The sequence below is a fragment of the Ambystoma mexicanum genome, chromosome 6p (assembly GCF_040938575.1).
Source record: "Ambystoma mexicanum isolate Mex_15411 chromosome 6p, UKY_AmexF1_1, whole genome shotgun sequence".
NCBI classification, from domain to species: domain Eukaryota; kingdom Metazoa; phylum Chordata; class Amphibia; order Caudata; family Ambystomatidae; genus Ambystoma; species Ambystoma mexicanum.
The window spans coordinates 187,059,961-187,082,816 of NC_090935.1; positions in this window are offsets into that span (position 1 = coordinate 187,059,961).

Genomic DNA, 22,856 nt, shown 5'->3' on the forward strand with positions numbered 1-22,856 from the left:
GGGAGACATGGGTGGTGGCCTGGTGGGGGATGCCCCTGCACTGCTGGGGGGTGGGGGTGGTCGGAGACATGAGTGGGGGCCTGGTGGAGGCTGCCCATGGTGGCTGGGGGGTGGGGGTGGTGGGAGACATGGGTGGGGGCCTGGTGGGGGATGCCCATGGTGGCTGGGGGGTGGGGGTGGTGGGAGACATGGGTGGGGGCCGGGTGGGGGCTGCCCATGGTGGCTGGGGGGTGGGGGTGGTGGGAGACATGTGTGGGGGCCTGGTGGGGGATGCCCCTGCACTGCTGGGGGGGTGGGGGTGGTGGGAGACATGAGTGGGGGCCTGGTGGAGGCTGCCCATGGTGGCTGGGGGGTGGGGGTGGTGGGAGACATGGGTGGGGGCCTGGTGGGGGATGCCCATGGTGGCTGGGGGGTGGGGGTGGTGGGAGACATGAGTGGGGGCCTGGTGGAGGCTGCCCATGGTGGCTGGGGGGTGGGGGTGGTGGGAGACATGGGTGGGGGCCTGGTAGAGACTGCCCCAGGACTGCTGGGGGGTTGGGGGTGGTGGGAGACATGAGTGGGGGCCTGGTGGGGGATGCCCATGGTGGCTGGGGGGGTGGGGGTGGTGGGAGACATGAGTTGGATATGAGTGGGGGCCTGGTGGTGCTGCCCCTGCACTGCTGGGGGGTGGGGGTGGTGGGAGACATGAGTGGGGGCCTGGTGGAGGCTGCCCACGGTGGCTGGGGGGTGGGGGTGGTGGGAGACATGGGTGGGGGCCTGGTGGAGGCTGCCCCTGCACTGCTGGGGGGGTTGGGGTGGTGGGAGACATGGGTGGGGGCCTGGTGGGGGATGCCCCTGCACTGCTGGGGGGGGTGGGGGTGGTGGGAGACATGAGTGGGGGCCTGGTGGAGGCTGCCCATGGTGGCTGGGGGGTGGGGTTGGTGGTAGACATGGGTGGGGGCCTGGTGGGGGATGCCCATGGTGGCTGGGGGGTGGGGGTGGTGGGAGACATGGGTGGGGGCCTGGTGGGGGCTGCCCATGGTGGCTGGGGGGTGGGGGTGGTGGGAGACATGGGTGGTGGCCTGGTGGGGGATGCCCCTGCACTGCTGGAGGGGTGGGGGTGGTGGGAGACATGAGTGGGGGCCTGGTGGAGGCTGCCCATGTTTGCTGGGGGTGGGGGTGGTGGGAGACATGGGCGGGGGCCTGGTGGGGGATGCCCATGGTGGCTGGGGGGTGGGGGTGGTGGGAGACATGAGTGGGGGCCTGGTGGAGGCTGCCCATGGTGGCTGGGGGGTGGGGGTGGTGGGAGACATGGGTGGGGGCCTGGTAGAGACTGCCCCAGGACTGCTGGGGTGTTGGGGGTGGTGGGAGACATGAGTGGGGGCCTGGTGGGGGCTGCCCATGGTGGCTGGGGGGGTGGGGGTGGTGGAGACATGAGTGGGGGCCTGGTGGGGGATGCCCATGGTGGCTGGGGGGGTGGGGGTGGTGGGAGACATGAGTTGGATATGAGTGGGGGCCTGGTGGTGCTGCCCCTGCACTGCTGGGGGGTGGGGGTGGTGGGAGACATGAGTGGGGGCCTGGTGGAGGCTGCCCACGGTGGCTGGGGGGTGGGGGTGGTGGGAGACATGGGTGGGGGCCTGGTGGAGGCTGCCCCTGCACTGCTGGGGGGGTTGGGGTGGTGGGAGACATGGGTGGGGGCCTGGTGGGGGATGCCCCTGCACTGCTGGGGGTGTGGGGGTGGTGGGAGACATGAGTGGGGGCCTGGTGGAGGCTGCCCATGGTGGCTGGGGGGTGGGGGTGGTGGTAGACATGGGTGGGGGCCTGGTGGGGGATGCCCATGGTGGCTGGGGGGTGGGGGTGGTGGGAGACATGGGTGGGGGCCTGGTGGGGGCTGCCCATGGTGGCTGGGGGGTGGGGGTGGTGGGAGACATGGGTGGTGGCCTGGTGGGGGATGCCCCCTGCACTGCTGGAGGGGTGGGGGTGGTGGGAGACATGAGTGGGGGCCTGGTGGAGGCTGCCCATGTTTGCTGGGGGTGGGGGTGGTGGGAGACATGGGTGGGGGCCTGGTGGGGGATGCCCATGGTGGCTGGGGGGTGGGGGTGGTGGGAGACATGAGTGGGGGCCTGGTGGAGGCTGCCCATGGTGGCTGGGGGGTGGGGGTGGTGTGAGACATGGGTGGGGCCTGTTGGAGGCTGCCCCTGCACTGCTGGGGGGGTGGGGGTGGTGGGAGACATGAGTGGACCCCTGCAGATGGCTGATGTGCAGGCACCAAATGGCAGGGCACGGTGGCAGCAGGCAGGCAGGCAGGCAGCAGCGGCAGATGGCACGTGGGAGGCTGATCGGGGCACTGGGGGGCAGTAATTCGGCCTTCTGGGCAGGAGCATGGTCTTCCATGTGTTTTCGCGTGGCCAGCTTGATACAGAGTGATTTGGCACGTGAAAATCCTGCACGTCAGCGTGAAATTCGAGGAAAGACCCTTAGCGCGTAAGCGCGTCAGCACACTGCTGGGGGGGTTGGGGTGGTGGGAGACATGGGTGGGGGCCTGGTGGGGGATGCCCCTGCACTGCTGGGGGTGTGGGGGTGGTGGGAGACATGAGTGGGGGCCTGGTGGAGGCTGCCCATGGTGGCTGGGGGGTGGGGGTGGTGGTAGACATGGGTGGGGGCCTGGTGGGGGATGCCCATGGTGGCTGGGGGGTGGGGGTGGTGGGAGACATGGGTGGGGGCCTGGTGGGGGCTGCCCATGGTGGCTGGGGGGTGGGGGTGGTGGGAGACATGGGTGGTGGCCTGGTGGGGGATGCCCCTGCACTGCTGGAGGGGTGGGGGTGGTGGGAGACATGAGTGGGGGCCTGGTGGAGGCTGCCCATGTTTGCTGGGGGTGGGGGTGGTGGGAGACATGGGCGGGGGCCTGGTGGGGGATGCCCATGGTGGCTGGGGGGTGGGGGTGGTGGGAGACATGAGTGGGGGCCTGGTGGAGGCTGCCCATGGTGGCTGGGGGGTGGGGGTGGTGTGAGACATGGGTGGGGCCTGGTGGAGGCTGCCCCTGCACTGCTGGGGGGGTTGGGGTGGTGGGAGACATGAGTGGGGGCCTGGTGGTGGCTGCCCATGGTGGCTGGGGGGTGGGGGGAGACATGGGTGGGGGCCTGGTGGAGGCTGCCCCACATTGCTGGGGAGGTGGGGGTGGTGGGAGACATGAGCAGGTGTGCAGGGTAGTCCCCTGTTTTGTGGGCTGCCTGCAGGGGCCGTGGAGGGTGTACAGGGTACACCTGTGAGGACCCACCCAGCCTAATCACGTGTGATTATTCCCGTGCACCCCTGTAATACACGTACCCAGCCAAATCGCGTGTGATAATTCCCGCGCACCCCTGTAATACACGTACCCAGCCAAATCGCGTGTGATTATTCCCGGGCACCTCTGTAATCCACGTACCCTGGCTAATCGCGTGTAAAACTTCACGCATACCCCTGTCATACACGTACCCAGCCAAATCGCGTGTGAAAATTCCCACGTACCCCTGTAATACACGTACCCTGGCTAATCGCGTGTTTAACTTCACACGTACCCCTGTCATACACGTACCCTGGCTAATCGCATGTAAAACTTCCCGCGTACCCCTGATATGCACGTTACCCTCTTTGCGTTCCTTGTTTGGCAGCCCTATCAACTGGGTCCTGGGGCTGGGCTGTGGAGCGATGTTATCCCAGTCGGGAGTCTTCTGTTCCAGCAGGGGTGGACACAGCAACTGGACCCCTGCAGATGGCTGATGTGCAGGCACCAAATGGCAGGGCACGGTGGCAGCAGGCAGGCAGGCAGGCAGCAGCAGCAGATGGCACGTGGGAGGCTGATCGGGGCACTGGGGGGCAGTAATTCGGCCTTCTGGGCAGGAGCATGGTCTTCCATGTGTTTTCGCGTGGCCAGCTTGATACAGAGTGATTTGGCACGTGAAAATCCTGCACGTCAGCGTGAAATTCGAGGAAAGGCCCTTAGCGCGTAAGCGCGTCAGCACACATACGCAATTCTATTGGACCAAAGGCCCTCAGCGCGTAAGCACGTCTGTGACGTGACCCGCACGGGTGTTTCCCTCATAGCACGTGATGACGGAGCACACGTGGAAAGAGTGCACATCAGAGTGTCATCGCGTGTAATTGGACAAAAGTGCGCGTACATGCGATTGGCCTATGTACGTGTATATCAGGGGTGCACGGGCACTTACACACGCGAGTACATCAGCGCACGTGTATACCGGGGTGCGCGGGAATTTCCACACGCTATTGGCCTGGGTACTGGATTTCAGGGGTGCGCGGGAAGTTTCACACGCGAGTACATCAGCGCACGTGTATACCGGGGTGCGCGGGAATTTCCACACGCTATTGGCCTGGGTACTGGATTTCAGTGGTGCGCGGGAAGTTTCACACGCGAGTACATCAGCGCACGTGTATACCGGGTTGCGCGGGAATTTCCACACGCTATTGGCCTGGGTACTGGATTTCAGGGGTGCGCGGGAAGTTTCACACGCTCGCCTACAACACGCGCAAAGAAACACGTACGCCAATAGGAAGCAGGCATACGTCGACCCGCGACGCATAAATTTGTGTGCAAAAAAAAATAACAAGCTCAGACGCCAGGATGAATATACCGTTCCTAGCAGCAGTGGCCGTGGGCTACCAAAGGAGGAGGAGGAGGATAGTCAGGGCCAGAATATTCACACCCAGAACCAGCCTTTTCGGGATGCCTGATGACCAGGTGTATGGGAGGTACAGGTTTCCACCACACATAATACTGGACCTGGTGAGTGAGTGGGAGGATGACCTCACATCACCCACCCTGTGCTCCCAAGCACTCAGCCCCCTGGAGAAGGTCCTCAATGTACTGCACTTCTTAGCCACTGGATCATTTCAGCGGACAAGTGCCATAGTGGGTGGGGTGTCACAGGCCACGCAGTCACGCTGCCTACACCAGGTCTTGAACATCATCACTGCACGCCCATCAGCCCGCAGGCACATATACCTGCCCAGAACACCTGCAGAAAGGCATGCTGCCGCCCTGGATTTTTACGGTTTGGCATGATTCCCCAAAGTGGGGGCTTGGTGGGGGCTGCCCATGGTGGCTGGGGGGTGGGGGTGGTGGGAGACATGGGTGGTGGCCTGGTGGGGGATGCCCCTGCACTGCTGGGGGGGTGGTGGTGGTGGGAGACATGAGTGGGGGCCTGGTGGAGGCTGCCCATGGTGGCTGGGGGGTGGGGGTGGTGGGAGACATGGGTGGGGGCCTGGTGGGGGCTGCCCATGGTGGCTGGGGGGTGGGGGTGGTGGGAGACATGGGTGGTGGCCTGGTGGGGGATGCCCCTGCACTGCTGGGGGGGTGGGGGTGGTGGGAGACATGAGTGGGGGCCTGGTGGAGGCTGCCCATGGTGGCTGGGGGTGGGGGTGGTGGTCGACATGGGTGGGGGCCTGGTGGGGGATGCCCATGGTGGCTGGGGGGTGGGGGTGGTGGGAGACATGGGTGGTGGCCTGGTGGGGGATGCCCCTGCACTGCTGGGGGGGTGGGGGTGGTGGGAGACATGAGTGGGGGCCTGGTGGAGGCTGCCCATGGTGGCTGTGGGGTGGGGGTGGTGGGAGACATGGGTGGGGGCCTGGTGGGGGCTGCCCATGGTGGCTGGGGGGTGGGGGTGGTGGGAGCCTGGTGGGGGATCCCATGGTGGCTGGAGGGTGGGGGTGGTGGGAGACATGGGTGGGGGCCTGGTGGGGGCTGCCCATGGTGGCTGGGGGGTGGGGGTGGTGGGAGACATGGGTGGTGGCCTGGTGGGGGATGCCCCTGCACTGCTGGGGGGTGGGGGTGGTCGGAGACATGAGTGGGGGCCTGGTGGAGGCTGCCCATGGTGGCTGGGGGGTGGGGGTGGTGGGAGACATGGGTGGGGGCCTGGTGGGGGATGCCCATGGTGGCTGGGGGGTGGGGGTGGTGGGAGACATGGGTGGGGGCCGGGTGGGGGCTGCCCATGGTGGCTGGGGGGTGGGGGTGGTGGGAGACATGTGCGGGGGCCTGGTGGGGGATGCCCCTGCACTGCTGGGGGGGTGGGGGTGGTGGGAGACATGAGTGGGGGCCTGGTGGAGGCTGCCCATGGTGGCTGGGGGGTGGGGGTGGTGGGAGACATGGGTGGGGGCCTGGTGGGGGATGCCCATGGTGGCTGGGGGGTGGGGGTGGTGGGAGACATGAGTGGGGGCCTGGTGGAGGCTGCCCATGGTGGCTGGGGGGTGGGGGTGGTGGGAGACATGGGTGGGGGCCTGGTAGAGACTGCCCCAGGACTGCTGGGGGGTTGGGGGTGGTGGGAGACATGAGTGGGGGCCTGGTGGGGGATGCCCATGGTGGCTGGGGGGGTGGGGGTGGTGGGAGACATGAGTTGGATATGAGTGGGGGCCTGGTGGTGCTGCCCCTGCACTGCTGGGGGGTGGGGGTGGTGGGAGACATGAGTGGGGGCCTGGTGGAGGCTGCCCACGGTGGCTGGGGGGTGGGGGTGGTGGGAGACATGGGTGGGGGCCTGGTGGAGGCTGCCCCTGCACTGCTGGGGGGGTTGGGGTGGTGGGAGACATGGGTGGGGGCCTGGTGGGGGATGCCCCTGCACTGCTGGGGGGGGTGGGGGTGGTGGGAGACATGAGTGGGGGCCTGGTGGAGGCTGCCCATGGTGGCTGGGGGGTGGGGTTGGTGGTAGACATGGGTGGGGGCCTGGTGGGGGATGCCCATGGTGGCTGGGGGGTGGGGGTGGTGGGAGACATGGGTGGGGGCCTGGTGGGGGCTGCCCATGGTGGCTGGGGGGTGGGGGTGGTGGGAGACATGGGTGGTGGCCTGGTGGGGGATGCCCCTGCACTGCTGGAGGGGTGGGGGTGGTGGGAGACATGAGTGGGGGCCTGGTGGAGGCTGCCCATGTTTGCTGGGGGTGGGGGTGGTGGGAGACATGGGCGGGGGCCTGGTGGGGGATGCCCATGGTGGCTGGGGGGTGGGGGTGGTGGGAGACATGAGTGGGGGCCTGGTGGAGGCTGCCCATGGTGGCTGGGGGGTGGGGGTGGTGTGAGACATGGGTGGGGCCTGGTGGAGGCTGCCCCTGCACTGCTGGGGGGATGGGGGGGGTGGGAGACATGAGTGGGGGCCTGGTGGTGGCTGCCAATGGTGGCTGGGGGGTGGGGGGAGACATGGGCGGGGGCCTGGTGGAGGCTGCCCCACACTGCTGGGGAGGTGGGGGTGGTGGGAGACATGAGCAGGTGTGCAGGGTAGTCCCCTGTTTTGTGGGCTGCCTGCAGGGGCCGTGGAGGGTGTACAGGGTACACCTGTGAGGACCCACCCAGCCTAATCACGTGTGATTATTCCCGTGCACCCCTGTAATACACGTACCCAGCCAAATCGCGTGTGATAATTCCCGCGCACCCCTGTAATACACGTACCCAGCCAAATCGCGTGTGATTATTCCCGGGCACCTCTGTAATCCACGTACCCTGGCTAATCGCGTGTAAAACTTCACGCATACCCCTGTCATACACGTACCCAGCCAAATCGCGTGTGAAAATTCCCGCGTACCCCTGTAATACACGTACCCTGGCTAATCGCGTGTTTAACTTCACACGTACCCCTGTCATACACGTACCCTGGCTAATCGCATGTAAAACTTCCCGTGTACCCCTGATATGCACGTTACCCTCTTTGCGTTCCTTGTTTGGCAGCCCTATCAACTGGTCCAGGGTTAGCGCAGCCCTTTGCGATGATTTAGCGATTTTGATGGCTTTTCCTTGCGCGAGGGCGTTCTTGGGGGCGTTACTGGCGCTGCTGCAGGGTCGCTGCGATACTCAGCGCCACGGCTGGTTTGGGAGCCTAAAATCCATGAATACGCTGTGCGCGGAAATCGGTTTTGGTGCACGCGCCTGGCGCAGACAATCGCACGCGGACACTCTGCGCCAGCCGCTTGCGACACTTTTCTGCGAAACTCTATGAATGACCCTGTAAGTAATCATGAGGCTTGCTATTTGTAGTGAATAGACTGTAGGCGGTGCTGCCAATGCCAATATATCTATAAATGTGTATAGAATCTGGATGTTCCACAACGCATTTTAGAAAACTTGAACCCTGTGAATAGAAAGGCTGAAAGTGTGACGCAGTAGAATAAAACAGATGACGACGAAGGAAGATTTGTGAAGGCTTGTCTGTCCCAGTGTCAAGAGTTGTAGCAGCCAAAAAACTGGTTATCTATTCGGGGAGATACAATGAACATGAGAAGCAAGATGGGCTCCTGTTGAGGTGTCATGGAAAAACACTAGAAGTGCCGGGTTTTATTAATTTAATAGTATTAAATACAATGAAGGAGCCCAAAAGTGGCCTTCTGTCACATGGTCAGATGAAAATATACTTTGGGCAAGCTACGCAGACAACAAAAGATAAGTTCAAATGCTAATTATTTAGTTTTCTACAAAACTAAATACTCCACACTCCATACTCCCTTCTATTCTCAGGCACAGTGGTCCTTTGCAAGGCCGAATTTAAAAGACTAATTGTATGGCAGACAGTAGGAGTGATGATGGATGTTGAGCTAATTGGGTGGGGAGGCATGAACAAGCCAACACTTCAGCACCTGTGGTACCAATTCCATACCCTATAGAAAGTAAACTTAGATGTTCTTCTTAAGCCTATTGCATCATTGCCACGTAGTCTGGCGTCACTTATGATGAATGTTTGTTATAAATATGTGTTTTTTCATAAAAATTGTTGAGAGACTTTTGACTGTACGGCGTCCTTTGATGCCCATTGTACTCCCTGTTTTAGACAATTGCAATTAAAGCAGCTGTGTGTTGCCAACTTCATGAGCTGGTCTGATTATTGGTGCGAGAGTAACATCTGCATTCCCATCCATCCCAGATCACTTACTCGTCTTAAAGGACCATAGGGTTCACTTGGTAGCAGAAAGTGGAAGGTTCAGATCCATCGATAAGTAGATTTTTAGAGCTTTCAGAAAATCGGGCACCCTCTGGAAGATCGCAAAGTTGCCTGTGGAGAGCGGCCAATATAGAATACTTACAAGGAAATCGATACTGCTGGGACGCGTCCCACTTTGACGAAATCCCTCCTGGTTACCAAAAGCGCTGAGCTGACCCGAAGGTGACGGTGGCCGATTGGAGGAGGGGACGATCCCGAGGGTCTGGAGCTGAAAAGCAAATTGTGAGTAGACTAAGGGGACTGGCAAAATAAAGGGGATGGGATTGTGGTAATAGAAAAAAGTAACTGGGGGGTTGTTTGGGGAAAATGAGAAGTGTTTGAACGGGGAGTGTTCTGTAGAGCCTGGTTTCCTAGCTCAAGGAGCTTCAGAAGGAGTCATTTCAAAACCCAAGTGGGTAAATTAGGCCGCACATAGACAGGTCTATAATAGGAAATGACTCAAACTCCAATCAGGGTATTTTAGGGGCTAAGAGAAAAGGAGTATCATGATGATGTATGTGTAAAATCGACTAGTCTGTCTGTTTGTGTATTATGTGTATTTAAAAAGAGAAGTGTTGAAGAGCAACAAAGATAGGCTGTGTTAATCAGAGACGAAAGGTTATTATCCCTTGGTCATCGTCTGCACTGACCACAGGGCAGATTGAAAAATTTGAGATAGAGGCTTTGATCGGTGAGGGTGGTGCACTCTCATATTTGGTATTTTTCTGACATGTGTTCTGTGTAAATCAACTGTAAGTATCGACAGTCAATTGTGACTTGTCATAATTGGGGATGTTACTCCACTGATGCACATGTGCAAGACACTGCCAAAACATGCACCCAAGCTCAAACAGTATAGCGCAGAGTGGGTAAAGGGTACAGCAGACAAAATGTTCATGACATGGCCACAAGGGAGATCGCTGTCAAAGGCGGTTTTGCAACACATGATCACATACTTGCACGCTGCACAGGGAAGAACTTGCAAAACAGGTTTGCTATTTTAGAAATCTGGAAGATGTACCAAGAGGAACGGGAAGACCCGCCTCCTGAGGATTTCATGCTTAACCACTATAGGGAGGAAGGTGCTGAGCCTTCTGCTCCCCTTACCTCTCCCGAAGTAAACAGAGATAGTGGAGGAGACATAGAATTATATCCGTTGAGGAAACTGATGGCAGCGACGGGATATAGTAATCTGATATATGAACCACCTGCTTATAGCAGTGACAATAGTCCAAATGAGACTAAAGGGAAGGAGGAGATCTTTAAGGTTTTGCAAGAGGAGAAAAGCGAATGACCAAATATGACCCCAGACATAGAATGAGAGATTAAGAAATGGAAAGGAGGAAAGGAGAAAGCTGATGAGGTAACACTCGTACAGAACAAATGGATGAGTGAACAGATATTGCTCAAGCTCGATCGGAAAGGTATCTAGGAACTTAGGTAGAGGGAAGATCAAGATGAACAGGATATAAAAGACAGGGAGCGAGAAAAGAAACTGAAGGAGAATGAATATAAGAGAAAGAATAGGCAGAGGTGAGAACAGATGTATCAAGAGGAGCAGCAAAAGAAAGAAGAAAGGGCAGAGAAATAAAGATGTATGACAACAGGAAGAGAGCAATCGAAGAGGAAAGAAAAGAAAAGAAAAGAGGAGGATGTGCAGAAATTAAGGGATAAAAGAATGCAAAAACAAAGGGAAGAAGAAGAAGTTGTCATGATCTCTGCTTCCAAAAGGTCAGGGTTTTCCCAACTCCCTTGGAAGCAGATCCATAACCCAGGTTCCGAGTGCCAACCAGTCCCAATTGGGACCTTTTGGACCCAGTCCTGGCGCCAGTGGCACCAGGCTCATAAATATGCCCAGTCCCAGCGCTGGAAGCGCCGGGCTCATAATGCTTGGGTGGACTTACCTGCAGCAGACCATGCTGCTTACTTGCCTGCCAGTTGAGCCTCTGATCCTCTTCTGTTTGGAACTACTTTTCCTGTTGGGTGGGGCAGGAGCCACTCCCTAGATTCAGAACACTGGAACTCTTCTGGAAAGCAGGAACTCTTTTCTTACCTAGGCGTGGCTGTGGAAGGAGACACCTAAGCACTACAGGAGGCTATTTAAAGCACACCCGATGGATGAATCTTGCTTTGCGTTATTCTTCATCCTCTGCAGCAGAACGCTCATTGTGTCTTCTGCATCTGATCCTGGGCCTAAGGAAAAAGGCTTACCATTCTGAATCCAGTCTTCAGCAACACCTATAAAGACAAGAAAGAACAGGTTAGCATTACGGTCTTCAGTGACAGCTCTTCACTTACCTGGTCCATCGGCTGTCACCAACGCCTCGCACTGCATTCCGGCATCTGAAAGACAAAGGCTTACCTACTCTTGGTGCGCTCTGGAGGTCTTCACACTGCATTCCGGCATCTGAAAGACAAAAGCTTACCAACTCTTTGCACGCTCCGGAGGCCTTCGGCGCTGCATCCCGCATCTGAAAGACAAAACAAGGTGCGTTTAAAGACATTGCGGAACTTTAATACTCACGTGCCATTACTCCTTTCCACATCTAACCCAGTGGGTATTCCGGCACCCTGCAGCCGCTCCGAACTTGTACCTGCAAAATAAAAAGACAGTTAGAGCGCATCGTGAAGCAGGCAACAAGCGCTTACTTACGTGCTTCCAGGCGCTTCTATTCATCACACGGGCTCCATCTTCAACTCACTTCAGCCCGTCATCCGTCATCGCCGGAACCCTGCAAAACAAGAAACATCATTACTAAAGACTTTAAAGACATTAGAATTACTCGAAACTTACCGTTCGTGCAGTAAACGACGGACAGCAGTCCTCTGAAGTCAAGAGGCCTGCTCCCCTTATCCAGTGAAGAAACTGGTTAGAGCACCCTGCCCCGAGGCAGATGGAGAGCACAGCGTTCACTTACCTAAGGTGAGAGCGTTAACCTTTGGGGTTCTACAGGAGAAGAGAAAGGGAAGAAGAGAGAGACATTCAATAACCCAGTTCCTTAATCCCATATTTTCTATCTGCAGACATCTTACCCTTCGAGTCAGACATACAGTGCACAGAGGTCCAGCCCAAAGAGCCAGCTGTGTGTTACACATCACCTTTGAAGATACGGTATACGCCCAGTCAAGACCGGCGCCTCTACGGGAATCAGGTGAGCGTTACAGAAGCCTACCACAAAACTCCCGTCCAGGCGCTATGGAAACCTCGGATACCGACCAGCTAGCCCAGTTACTTGGGGAACTAAGGGCAGAAGTGCATGCAGCCCGTCAGGAAACGAACGCTCTAAGAAGGGAACTGTTCGCAAGACATTCACAGGGGCAGGCCTTGGACAATGAGCTTCTTTCGTTGCGACAAGGTAATCAAGACCTTTTGGCTTATATTGCGTCTTTCAACAGACTGATAGTGGAAACTCAATGGCCTGAGGACAAAAGGATTACGCTGTTTTATAGAGGTCTACGTGGAGAGCTCAAAGATGTGTTAGCCCAAGTAGTGAATCCCCCACAAGATTGTTCGGACTATATAGACTTAGTCGTTCAAATAGATCACAGACTGCAGAACAGGAAGGCCGATCGTTCCAAGTTTGATGCTCGAGTATTTTCCAAACCGCCAACTCCTTCCAAAGGAGTATACTCTGGGGAACCCATGCAAATAGGGGGTCTGAAAGGTCCTCTAACACAAAAGGAGCGGGAAAGGAGAAAACAGTTGCAATTATGCCTCTATTGCGGAAACTCAGGGCACTTTCTTCGAGACTGTCCGGTGAAACCTGCCAAGAAGGCAGTAGGAGATGCAGTTACCAAAGTTAGAAACTCTGAGCAGGGAAACGACCTCGCCCGACAAGAATAGAGGTCCTCTTGCCGAGCGTGAAAACCAGTTCTGTGACCTCGCATTTCGTGATACCTATGGTCCTCATTAGCCCTGATAATCCGGATCGATTACATGCAATTGAAGCTTACGTCGACAGCGGTGCCATCGGCAATTATGTGGATCATGAAATGGTTTTGAGGATGAATCTAACTCTTTGTCCCAAGGCTGTAAAGGACGTCATTACTACGGTGGATGGTACGTAGATAGCCTCCAGGCCAGTAACGCATACCACTCAAGAGGTGACGCTAGTAAGTCAAGATGGACACCATGAGAAGATCGTGTTCGATGTGATCAAGGCCCCTCAGTTTCAGATTATTCTAGGAATACCTTGGTTAGAGAAACACAATCCTCTGATCGATTGGCGAGCAAGAACGGTCCAGTTTCCAGAATGTGTCTCTACTTGTCACCCTCCACCTGGTGTTGCACTGGCAGCAATTTCTTCAGAGACTCCCCAGTTACCTCCCGAATACCTAGAATACCAAGATGTTTTCCGGAAGGATCAGGCTAACTCTCTACCTCCTCATAGGTCTTATGACTGCCAGATAGACCTGATACCTGGATCTACTCCTCCTTGTAGTAGAATTTATGCCCTCACCGAGCCTGAGAACCTTCAACTTCGACAATACCTGGATCAATACCTGGCAAATGGGTTTATTCGTCCTTCCAAGTCCCCTGCTTCTTCAGCTTTGTTCTTCATTCCAAAAAAGGAAGGAGACCTTAGAACTTGTATAGATTATCGCTCCCTGAACCAGATCACCGTTAAGAATAGATATTCATTACCTTTGATCCCTGAACTCCTGGACCAAGTCAGAAAAGCATGCATATATACAAAGCTGGATCTTAGAGGAGCTTACCACTTGGTACGAGTAAAAGAGGGCGATGAATGGAAGACGGCCTTCCGCACCAAGTATGGACTATTTGAATATCAGGTCATGCCCTTCGGACTTTGCAATGCCCCGGCCGCCTTTCAATATTTTATGAACAATGTCCTCAGAGAGCTCATAGATGTGTGTGTTGTTGTGTACATTGACGACATCCTCGTTTATTCTTCATCGGAATCTGAACATCGGAAACACGTGAAAATGGTCCTCGAAAGATTGCGTCAACAGAAACTTTTCGCTAAGTTGGAAAAATGTGTTTTCAACGTGACTGAAGTTGAATTCTTGGGATTCATATTATCACCTAGCGGAGTGCGTATGGATTCAAAGAAGGTCGATGCAGTTCTCAAATGGCCATCACCATCCTCCGTAAAAGGTGTGCAAAGCATGTTAGGCTTCGCTAACTTTTACCGCAGGTTTATCCCCGAATTCTCTCGAATAGTCCAGCCCATCACTGCCTTGTTAAAGAAAAACAAACGTTTTGAATGGTCTACCGAGGCGGAACAAGCTTTCCAGGATTTGAAGACTAAATTTATCTCTGCACCAATCTTAAAAGACCCTCGCCCCGAACTCCCCTACATCGTGGAAACCGATGCTTCAAGCCTTGCCATGGGGGCAGTTTTATCACAAAAGGACCCGGTAACCAATCAGTTGCATCCCGTGGCATTTTGGTCCCGCAAATTCTCGCCTCCTGAAATCAATTACACGATTACTGACAAGGAACTTCTGGCTATCAAGTCTGCCTTTAAGGCTTGGCGGCATTATCTGCTGGGGGCCCGACACACCGTTACTGTGATTACGGATCACCGAAACCTGCAATATTTGAAAACCGCAAAAGCCCAATCCTCTAGACAACTCCGTTGGGCATTATTCTTTGCCGAGTTTGACTTCATAATTACCTATCGACCTGGTACAAAGAACGGTAAAGCTGATGCCCTTTCTCGGATGGGAGTGGAAGAACACTTGATTAACCCTAAACCTGTACCAATCATTCCCGAACAAAGAATTCTGGGTGTAATCGCCACAGAATCCATAGAGGAAGTTAAGGATAAAGCCAGGCAACTTGTAACTCCAGCAGACATACAGAATTGGCATCTTGCAGTAAAGGACAACTTATTGTATTTCCAAGAACGATTATACCTATCCAGCACAGATTTACAGAAAAAAGTAATCTCTTGTTATCACGATTCTTTAATGGAAGGACATCCCGGTATGGCCAAGACCTCAGAAAAGATCAAGCGCTACTTCTGGTGGCCGTCTTGGAAAAAAGATATCAGAGACTTTATAATGTCCTGTGGAGTATGCGCCCAAAACAAGAGTCAAAAGGAAAGACCAGCATGCCTCTTACGCCCTATTGACATCCCACCTCGCCCTTGGCATACGCTTTCTATGGACTTCATCACCGATCTACCTCCATGCTCCGGATACAATACGATTCTAGTAATCGTGGACTTATTCTCCAAGATGGCGCATTTCATTCCGCTCAAAGGCTTGCCAACAGCAGCAAATCTGGCCCGAGAATTTCTCGAAAACATCGTCCGACTGCACGGTTTTCCTTCGGTTCTAATTTCGGATCGAGGTAGTCTTTTACCGCAGGTTTATCCCCGAATTCTCTCGAATAGTCCAGCCCATCACTGCCTTGTTAAAGAAAAACAAACGTTTTGAATGGTCTACCGAGGCGGAACAAGCTTTCCAGGATTTGAAGACTAAATTTATCTCTGCACCAATCTTAAAACACCCTCGCCCCGAACTCCCCTACATCGTGGAAACCGATGCTTCAAGCCTTGCCATGGGGGCAGTTCTATCACAAAAGGACCCGGTAACCAATCAGTTGCATCCCGTGGCATTTTGGTCCCGCAAATTCTCGCCTCCTGAAATCAATTACACGATTACTGACAAGGAACTTCTGGCTATCAAGTCTGCCTTTAAGGCTTGGCGGCATTATCTGCTGGGGGCCCGACACACCGTTACTGTGATTACGGATCACCGAAACCTGCAATATTTGAAAACCGCAAAAGCCCAATCCTCTAGACAACTCCGTTGGGCATTATTCTTTGCCGAGTTTGACTTCATAATTACCTATCGACCTGGTACAAAGAACGGTAAAGCTGATGCCCTTTCTCGGATGGGAGTGGAAGAACACTTGATCAACCCTAAACCTGTACCAATCATTCCCGAACAAAGAATTCTGGGTGTAATCGCCACAGAATCCATAGAGGAAGTTAAGGATAAAGCCAGGCAACTTGTAACTCCAGCAGACATACAGAATTGGCATCTTGCAGTAAAGGACAACTTATTGTATTTCCAAGAACGATTATACCTATCCAGCACAGATTTACAGAAAAAAGTAATCTCTTGTTATCACGTAATCTATTGTTATCACGATTCTTTAATGGAAGGACATCCCGGTATGGCCAAGACCTCAGAAAAGATCAAGCGCTACTTCTGGTGGCCGTCTTGGAAAAAAGATATCAGAGACTTTATAATGTCCTGTGGAGTATGCGCCCAAAACAAGAGTCAAAAGGAAAGACCAGCATGCCTCTTACGCCCTATTGACATCCCACCTCGCCCTTGGCATACGCTTTCTATGGACTTCATCACCGATCTACCTCCATGCTCCGGATACAATACGATTCTAGTAATCGTGGACTTATTCTCCAAGATGGCGCATTTCATTCCGCTCAAAGGCTTGCCAACAGCAGCAAATCTGGCCCGAGAATTTCTCGAAAACATCGTCCGACTGCACGGTTTTCCTTCGGTTCTAATTTCGGATCGAGGTAGTCAATTTATTTCTCATTTTTGGCGAAGTTGCTGTCGGTCGGCTCAAATTGATGTGAGACTATCGACCAGTCACCACCCTCAGACCGACGGACAAACCGAGAGGACCAATCAAACTCTGGAACAGTATTTACGCTGCATGCTGCAACAAACTGAAAAAACTTGGAAAGACATCCTTTGGATAGCCGAATATGCCTACAATAACTCTGTCCATTCGGGAACTGGGAAAACCCTGTTTTTTCTTTTGTACGGCAGTCACCCTCGAACCTCGGAGTTGGATCCCCTCCAAGATCTTGAAACACCAGCAGTTGACTACCTGCATTCTACAATCACCCAAGCCTTTAAGGAAGCTGTTTCTCACCTTCAAAGGGCTAAAGAACAATACAAGAAAGGAGCAGATCAACATCGGAAGGAAGCCCCTCAATATCAAGTAGGGGATGAAGTCTGGTTATCCACCAAATATCTACCTCTAAAAGGGCCACGCACATTCAACCCAAGATACCTTGGTCCCTATTCCATCACTACCATAGTAAACCCAGTAGCGGTCAAGTTGGACTTGCCCCCGCACATGAAGATACATCCGGTCTTCCATGTCTCTCTATTAAAACCCGTGCAACCTCAAACCCGACTAACTAAATCTCCAAAACCTATCCTAGTTGATGGAGAACTCGAGTTTGAAGTCAAAAGCATTCTGGACTCCAAGATCTCCAAATCTAAACTATTTTACCTAATTGACTGGAAAGGCTACGGCCCCCAAGAGAGATCCTGGGAACCTGCTGAATATGTCCACGCTCCTCGCCTAATCAAAAGATTTCACCGAACATTTCCTGACAAGCCAAAACCCCCGGAGAAGCCCGGTTTGGGAGGGGCCTTGAGGGGGGGTACTGTCATGATCTCTGCTTCCAAAATGTCAGGGTTTTCCCAACTCCCTTGGAAGCAGAGCCATAACCCAGGTTCCGAGTGCCAACCAGTCCCAATTGGGACCTTTTGGACCCAGTCCTGGCGCCAGTGGCACCAGGCTCATAAATATGCCCAGTCCCAGCGCTGGAAGCGCCGGGCTCATAATGCTTGGGTGGACTTACCTGCAGCAGACCATGCTGCTTACTTGCCTGCCAGTTGTGCCTCTGATCCTCTTCTGTTTGGAAATACTTTTCCTGTTGGGTGGGGCAGGAGCCACTCCCTAGATTCAGAACACTGGAACTCTTCTGGAAAGCAGGAACTCTTTTCTTACCTAGGCGTGGCTGTAGAAGGAGACACCTAAGCACTACAGGAGGCTATTTAAAGCACACCCGATGGATGAATCTTGCTTTGCGTTATTCTGCATCCTCTGCAGCAGAACGCTCATCGTGTCTTCTGCATCTGATCCTGGGCCTAAGGAAAAAGGCTTACCATCCTGAATCCAGTCTTCAGCAACACCTATAAAGACAAGAAAGAACAGGTTAGCATTACGGTCTTCAGTGACAGTTCTTCACTTACCTGGTCTATCGGCTGTCACCAACGCCTCGCGCTCCATTCCGGCATCTGAAAGACAAAGGCTTACCTACTCTTCGTGCGCTCCGGAGGTCTTCACACTGCATTCCGGCATCTGAAAGACAAAAGCTTACCAACTCTTTGCACGCTCCGGAGGCCTTCGGCGCTGCATCCCGCATCTGAAAGACAAACAAGGTGCGTTTAAAGACATTGCGGAACTTTAATACTCACGTGCCATTACTCCTTTCCACATCTAACCCAGTGGGTATTCCGGCACCCTGCAGCCGCTCCGAACTTGTACCTGCAAAATAAAAAGACAGTTAGAGCGCATCGTGAAGCAGGCAACAAGCGCTTACTTACGTGCTTCCAGGCGCTTCTATTCATCACATAGGCTCCATCTTCAACTCACTTCAGCCCGTCATCCGCCATCGCCGGAACCCTGCAAAACAAGAAACATCATTACTAAAGACTTTAAAGACATTAGAATTACTCAAAACTTACCGTTCGTGCAGTAAACGACGGACAGCAGTCCTCTGAAGTCAAGAGGCCTTCTCCCCTTATCCAGTGAAGAAACTGGTTACAGCACCCTGCCCCGAGGCAGATGGAGAGCACGGCGTTCACTTACCTAAGGTGAGAGCGTTAACCTTTGGGGTTCTACAGGAGAAGAGAAAGGGAAGAAGAGAGAGACATTCAATAACCCAGTTCCTTAATCCCATATTTTCTATCTGCAGACATCTTACCCTTCGAGTCAGACATACAGTGCACAGAGGTCCAGCCCAAAGAGCCAGCCGTGTGTTTCACATCACCTTTGAAGATACGGTATACGCCCAGTCAAGACCGGTGCCTCTACGGGAATCAGGTGAGCGTTACAGAAGTGCGTAGAGAGAATGAAAAAAGGGAAGAGAAAAGATAAGAAGAGAAGGGTTAGGCAGCAAGAGAGAAAGCGAAGGGAATAAGGTGCAGAGAAGGAGCGAAAAAGGAAACAAAGGGAACGCGAAATTGATCACATTCATAAAAATGTAATGGAATCAAGTCCAGCAATATCGTAGAGTCATATAGAGAAGCTCCTCTCATCGCAAGAAGCAATGACAAGACCACTCTGGATAAACCTATAGGAGTTCCTCTCATCACGTGTCACAGATTTCCCCCCTTCTCACCTGAGATCGCTCCTTGCAGGATTTCTTGGAGGAAGTCTTCTTGCACACAGATCGGGTTTTGTACAAGCCCGCGCGAGTCTCCTCTGACTCCAGCGTGCGTTCAGAGTTACAGGATACTCGGATGCTCAGGACGTCCAGGAAGTGAGGAAGTGTACATGAATGAGGTGCACAAAATCTGGGAAACAAGGTAAGAGATGAGGGAGGAATGAATTGGGAAATTAGAGGGTCCAGGAACCAAGGACAGGAGAATAGTTCAGCAAACTACAGAGCACACGTCTAGTCACTACCAGCGATAGCATTGAGACACGCGGGGCCACGGGGGCGTGGTATATTGGTGGAATGTGCTACTTCCGACATGGAAGCTGGTGCAAGGCGTACCACGTTAGACATCCATGTTGGGAGTATCAAAGAGTGCAAGCCCTGTTGTAACAAGGACCAGGAAGTCCAAAAGGGACGCGTTCTGTGGATCATGTCAGCATGCCTCCTCCGAAAACTTGTTCCACCAGGTTTGCCCGGGTTTATGAGATGATACCTTCTGAGCAATCAGGGGTATTCAGATTAGAAAGTGGTTCCCAGGATCTTTCACTCGGAGGATATCCTTTCCACTTGACCAAATATTGAAGTTGACTCCTTTTATACCTGGAGTCGCATATTCTGGATACTTCATATTCCAGCTGATTGTCCACAACCACAGGGTTGGGTCTGCAGGATTTTCGGGAGAATCGGGTGTAAGGTTTTAATAAGGAAGTGTGAAAAACTGGATGAATCTTCTTCCAGGAGTCTGGTAACTTGAGCCAGAATGAGACTGGGTTTATGATTTCCTTTATGGAAAAAGGTCCATAGTAACGTGGGGCTAATTTGTTTGGTTGTAAATGTCGAGGCAGTAGTTTCGAGGACAGCTAGACCTGATCACCGACAGCATAAGAAGGCCCTGGTCTTCTTTTGGTATCCGCATAATGTTTAGCGTGAGTCCGGGCCTTTTCTAAATGTTCTTTGGCTTCCTTGTGAACATTGATGAGAGTTTCAATCCAGAAGTCAACTGTTGGTACAGGTGTGGGATGTGGGAGAATGGAAGGTAGAACTGACGGGTGGAATCCTTGGCTGCAATAAAAAGGGCTGGTCTTGACTGCCGAATGATCAGAGTTGTTGTAAGAGAATTCAGCCACGGGTATAAGGAGTGACCAGTCATCCTGTACCTTGGTGGTGAAACAATGAAGGTATTGTTCCAGGGTCTGGTTTACACATTCCGTAGTTCTGTTAGTCTGTGAGTGATAACCCAATGAGAGAGCACGTTGGATTCCTAGAAAACGACATAGATGTTTCCAGAATTGAGAGATGTATTGAGGTCCTCAATCTGATATGATCTTGGAAGGGAGTCCATGAAGGCGAAATATATGTTCCAGGAAAATGCCAGTGAATTCTGAGGAAGACGGCAATTTCTACAATGGTGTAAAATGGACCGTGTGGGTGAATAAATCAATGGTGACCATGATTGTCGTATAGCCCCTAGATGGTGGTAGATGGTGTTAATTCCACGATAACGTCCATAGCGATGAACTCCCAGGCCCTAGAAGGTAGTATAGGTTGAAGTAGGAGACCTGCCAGTTTCTTTTTATCATGTTTGTTTTGATTGCAGACTGTGCAAGCTTGAATGTACCGTTGAATGTCTGTTTTCATTTTGGGCCACCAAAATTGTCTTAGTACGAGACAAAGGGTGTTGGTGACACCACGATGCCCAGAGTGAAGAGTGTCATGACAGAGGTTAATAATCCGTAGTTGCAGTCTCTGTGTGGGAATGACCAGGGCATTGTACTTGAAAAAATATCCATCTCCAGTTTTTAGACTCCATTGATTCTTTCCTGTGAATTCTTTCCAGATTTCAGAAGACTGAGATTGCATTCGAATGTCTTTCAGGAGACTGACTGCTTGAGCTACAAAAATTGTGTGGGGAAACATCTTTGGGTAGGCCCGATCTTCAAGAGTTTCGTAATCAGAGCGTCAGCAATTATGTTCTGTGATCCGGAGATATTATTGATGTGGAACTGGTACTGGGCAAAGAAGAAGGCCCAACGGGCTTGACGACTATTCCTCCATTCCATAAATTGCAGAACTTGAAGATTTCGATGGTCGGTACGGACCTGGACAGGATGTTTAGCTCCCAGAAGTAGATGTCGCCATTCGGTGAAGGCTTGACGGATGGTCAACAGTTCCTTTTCCAAGACGGAGTAATGAGTCTCGCTGGAAGTTAGGGTTTGTGAGAGGTAAGCAATGGGGTGCTCTAATTTATCCTCAAATTCTTGCTTTAACACTGCTCCTATGGCGTAGTTAGAGGCATCCGTCTCCACTAGGAATGGTCGATTAATATCGGGTTGAGCAAGGATAGGGGCTTGAGTAAACTCAGTTTTTAATCGTTGGAATACCTTGTCCTGGGCTGGGGTCCAGAGGAAGGGGGTGTCTTTTTTCAATAATGTAATGGTCGGTTGAACTATCTCAGAAAAGGATGGTATGAATTTCCGGTAGAAATTGGCAAGCCCCAGGAAGGATTGAATCTGTTTCACAGAGGTGGGTACAGGCCAAGATAGTATAGCTTTTACCTTTGAATGGTCCATTCCTATTCCTTCTGGACTAAGGACAAATCCTAGCTAATGAACAGAAGTGACCTGAAAAAGGCATTTCTCGGGTTTAGCTAGGAGTTTGTGTTCACATAGCCGTTGCAAAACTGCCTTTACATGCTCTTCATGCTTTTGAGGATCCTTGGAGTAAATCAAGATATCATCCAGGTAAACGAAGACGAAGAGGAACAACATGTCAGAAAACACTCTATCCATGAAGCGTTGGAAGACTGCGGGGTAATTTGCAAGCCTGAAGGTCATGACCAAGTACTCAAAGGATGTTCTAAAGGCTGTTTTCCATTCGTCTCCTTCCCTGATATGGATCAGATGGTAGGCACCCCTGAGATCCAACTTTGTGAAGATTACAGCTCCTCTCACTGCTTCCTGGATATCAGAGATTAAGGGCAAGGGATAGTGTCCTTGAGGGTGCACTGATTCAATCCACGATAATCAAGACAAGGTCTAAACTCTTTAGTGTCTTTCTTGGGAACAAAAAACAACGAAGCTCCAGCTGGAGATTTAAACAGTCTTATGGTTGGTATCCAAGTATTCTCTAAGGGGCTTTTTTTCAGTTCGGATAGAATGAACATCCTCCCAAAGGGAATCACTGCTGAAGGTTCTGTATCTATAGCGCAATCTTCAGGTCTGTGAGGGGGTAGGGCCTGGACTATAGCAGTTGAAAACACATCAGCGTATTCCTGATAGGCCCTTGGAACCTGTATGACGTTTGAAACCATGAGTGGGCCTTGCTGGTCTATTGGCGTGCTTTTGGAAGTTGTCAAGGAGGAATCCGGGAATAGACAGTGAGACATGCAAAACTCAGAACCAAGAAACAAGGATCCTGCTGCCCAATTGTTGTAAGGATTGTGTTTCTGCAACCAGGGCATACCCAGTACCATGGGGTAATGGGCTGACTTGATGATGTGAAATTTGATCAACTCTTGTTGATGGTTTATCGAGAGTTGGATTTCTTTGGTCTGCAAGGATATAGGTCCAGAAGAGAGAGGTCTTCCGTCGATCGCCTCCACAGGTTGCATGATACTTCGTGTTTCATATGGAATGTGGTGTTTAAAGACCCAATCTTGATCAATGAATATTCCCATAGCCCCACAATCCAACAAGGCCAAAATGGGGTAGGTCTCATTCTTGGATGACAACAGGAAGGCTTAT